We start from the raw sequence: 4,039 nt of genomic DNA, 5'->3' as shown, positions 1-4,039 counted from the left end.
GCTAGGGGGGTTATATTTCTGTTGAACCACAATTCAAAAGCAATGTCATGATTTTCATTACATTTTTATTTATTATTACTTTTGTCGATTTCAACTTATTTCAGTAACAGATGTTTTTTTCCTTCTTTAATGGAGGGTAGGAATACATTTGAGGACGACTGTATATAGTATAAAATACCAATGGTTCTCAGGCATGTTGTGTACTTCTGTGACTGTAAATAGTTTTCAGGTCTGTCAGAAACCAGCTCTTGGTGTTGGTAGAATGAATTCACCTCAGTACACAGTCAGAAAGAAAGTAGGTCACCCTGCAGATCAAACGTGATCCTCTGCAGTCCGAAGCAGCGAGGCGACTCTCTGCATCCTGTCTCTTTGACCACTGGCAGCTCTCTCAGCGCTCTGATCTCGTTTTTCTTCTCTGCAGGCCGAGAAAGCCGAAGGATTCATCAACCTTTCCGGCTTCACCGTCCAACAGGCCAAGCAGTGCAGGAAGAAACAGTACGACGCGTTTGCTTTTACCAGTCCGTCTTAAAGTGTGCAGCTCTCAGTTAGAGCCGACCCACAAAAACCCAGCACCGGCCTGAGTCGGCTGTTTGTGGCCAGACACTCTGCTGCTGCTGCTTCACACTGTCAACATGAAGTTACACCAACATAATGTCTTTAAAAAAAACACATACAGTTAAACAGTAGTCCAACTGTCTCATTTGGTCAAATCAAATTTACGTGGTGAGAAATCTGCTGAGTGACTCCATCAGCTGTTGATGTGTGCAGTAGGTTAGTGTGTGTTTGACCTCTGACCTGCTCTGTGTTTGGTTTCAGTGCCATCACAGCCAGTCATCCTCTTGTTGTGAACATTCTGATCGCTGCAGAAAGCTTCACAGAGATGAACAAGTGAGTATGTCACTGCTTCCTGACTACTTTACTATTTATTTTCACCTTATAAGTAATATTAGGAGGATTTTTAATACTGAGCCTGAGTAGGAAGTGTAACAGTCTTTATTCTATTTAGGCTGAACTATGGGTCCATTATACAATACACCTGCTGACCACCAACATGTAGTACCACTTTGCACATAACACAACATCACAAAGCTGCTAGCTGCCTCATTGTAGACTGATTTTTAGTTTTTGCTGCAACACAATGTCACCCAGCGAGGCACCATGGCCGCCTGATGTGAATGCTATATGTCTGCTATTATAAATAATATTAGAGGAAAGGGTAGACGTTTCCAAAACCCCTTTGAAATCTAAAATTAAGATAACACTGCATATATTGTTTTTACCTTTATGCCATGTATAAAAAAAAAAACTTGTGTGTTGCATTTATGAAATCAATGAACTGCTACAGAGAAAACAAAATTTTATTTCTGCAACAAAAACATTTTTAACACCAACAACAACAAAAAAGACGCTGGGTTGAAGGTTACCTTTAATTAAAATACTAAATATCTATTTAAATTACCCTGGTATTTATGAAATAAAAAGCCAATCTTAAATTATCCACCTAAAGCAAACTAAAAATGCCTTCTGGTTGTCCTGCTGCCTGCAGCTGGACTGCTGACCAGACTGCTGACCGCCTGTGAGCGCTTTGGGACGGGAGGAGCTCACGGCAGCACCGCTGCTCGTTGAGGACAGTAACTGCACAATGATACGTGTTTTCAGAGTCTCCAAAACACCAGAAAAGTCTCCAATAACACTAGAAAGAGTCGCTAGATTTGTTGCTAGTCACTTTAGCCAAAAAAACCCTCAAAAAACTGCCAAGATGATTTGGAAATTTGCCAGATTTAGCGAGAACGTCATCAAGGTGGCAACACTGCACATGTCGGCGAGTGTCGCACATCAGTGGTTATGACCCATATTTTGAGCAAGTTCACAAACATCTTCAAATTTAGAATTACATTTTAAAAACTAACGAGCTAAAATAAAATACATTTAAATTAAAATACTCACTATTTATTTTCCAAAGCCACAAGGAACCACAGCAGAGGTACCCCTGCTCTAGATGATGTGATGACTCTCCAGATGGATTTTAACCTGATTACTCTACTTATACATCTACAAGGCTCATAGTTCCAAGATCCAGATATCACCTTTGACCTGGGGACTCTAATCATATACAATGACGTGGAACACCAGATACCACAGGAAGTAAAGGGGTTACTACAACAACTGGGGTTCATCCTATGAGGACCAAGAACATCTAGAGCTTTTTTTTTGTTTTTTTAGCATTCCTGTCTTCATTAGACAGTTACAGTAAACACAAACAAGAAAGCGGTGTCATGTATTTTCAGTATGTGGTAATGTTCATCGCCTGTTATGCCACCACTTTTAGAGGAACAAAAATGTACTTAGTTCCTCTTCCTCCTCATCATCTTCATATCTCTGTTTGTCATCTTGTGATTTGATGAGTGGTTGCTGTCTATCATGTCGAATGCTGCAGTCTTTAAGGCCGAGAATCTGTCTGCAGGTGGATCAGCAAACTGTCAGAAGCAGCCGAGCCGTGCGAACTGATCGACAGCGAAGGTCAGACGCTTAAATATAACTGACACACATCTGTACTGTATGTGGTGCAAACAAGAAAACAATCATGATCATTAACCGCTGTTACTTCCTTTCATAGTTCTTCTTCTCTTTTAAATGATACCCTTCTGTTCTCTACATCTTCCTACATTTTAATGTTTTGATTCCAACTTTATTTTTCTAGTCTTTCTTCTCATTTTTTCTCCCTTTGTGTCCTCACTCCCATCTTCCTTTTTCACAGAATTCTAACTCATTTTTCTTTTCTTTCCTTCTGCAGCTGCTTCACTCCTTTCCTTCCTTTGCTTTTCTATTAATTTTTTTCATTCCTGTGTGGCTGCTCCTTTTTCTTCTTCCAAACTTTGCTCGTCTTTATATATTTCTTATTTTAAGTCTTTTTCCTTCCATCTTTCTGACTCTACTCCCATCTTTAACTTCTTGTAACTCCTTTTCTCCTTTTCTTCTTGTGTCCTTCCTTTACTCTCTCTGTTTATCTGTTTACTTCTTTTGTTTTTTTGCCCGTGCAGAGTGCTACAGCGAGGGGAGCGATCAGGACGTTGACGACTGTTCTCTGGACTCTCAACTGGACGCAGAAGACTCTGAATATGTGAGCTACAAGGTCTACACTGACAAAATCCACATGAACCTGGGCACTAAAAACAACACCTTGTGCCATAGTTCATGACAGAAAACAACAGCTGCTGCTGCATCCAGGATAAAGCGTCAAACTTTCCCTGCTCTCTAAATCGCACATTTTGTTTTGTCCTACCAATACAGTCGTCCTCAAATGTATTCATACCCTTCCATTAAAGAAAATTCACAATAGTCACTCAAACAACTAGAGACTGAAAAAAGTAATAATAAATAAAAATTTGCTAAATTATAATTTAGTGAAATAAGATGTTGCTTCTGAATTTTGGTTGAAAAGAATAATTTTAAAAAACAAAAACAAAACTGTCCTGGACAAATTAGAGCACTTTGCTGATGAGCAGTGGGACAAAATCAAAATCCCTGTCAACAGGTGCAGAAGTCTGATGGAGAGTTACAGGAAACACTTGATGCAGTGATTGGCTCAAAGGGTTGTTCAACTAAATAATAGTTTTCGGGTCCCATCATGCTTGTTTTTTTTGTTTGTTTGTTTTTTAAAATACTTCTGTTGAACCACAATTCAAAATCAGTGTCAGTATGCATACAATTAGGATGTAGTACTTTGTCATAATATTGCTCCTTAAGCTTTAACTGTCTTGTTTATATATTGATTGTGGGTCACAAGAACCAGAAATGCAGCCCTGCATAAGGCAAAAAGGAGTCGCCCCCTGCTGGCAGCTAGGAAGTATGCAGGTTTAAGGCGTTTCCATGCTCACTTTTCAGACCTGGAGGCTACAGTCATCTTTTCTATACAGCCTTTGGATTTTACTTTCAAGGAGCTGTCATGATGCCCAGAATTATATACAGTTAAATGCTGACCATTAAGAAAATGTCGCCATTTCTGGACAAAACCTCTCTGTCTTCACCCATAGTTTCA

The 4,039-nt window shown here is 39.5% G+C and overlaps 1 long non-coding RNA gene across 1 annotated transcript; it reads left to right on the top strand.

Annotated features, from left to right (window-relative positions):
- Window positions 1–119: 119 nt before the first annotated feature.
- Window positions 120–3,324, top strand: LOC103376342 (uncharacterized). Its single transcript, XR_521303.1, has 4 exons — window positions 120–495; window positions 817–888; window positions 2,465–2,520; window positions 3,042–3,324. It is a non-coding gene; the product is annotated as an uncharacterized LOC103376342 (long non-coding RNA).
- The last annotated feature ends 715 nt before the right edge of the window (window positions 3,325–4,039 follow it).

Source organism: Stegastes partitus, unplaced genomic scaffold (genome assembly GCF_000690725.1).
Source record: "Stegastes partitus isolate 25-593 unplaced genomic scaffold, Stegastes_partitus-1.0.2 Scaffold3915, whole genome shotgun sequence".
In the NCBI taxonomy this organism is placed as follows: Eukaryota; Metazoa; Chordata; class Actinopteri; family Pomacentridae; genus Stegastes; species Stegastes partitus.
This window is presented reverse-complemented; position numbering and strand designations above follow the sequence as displayed.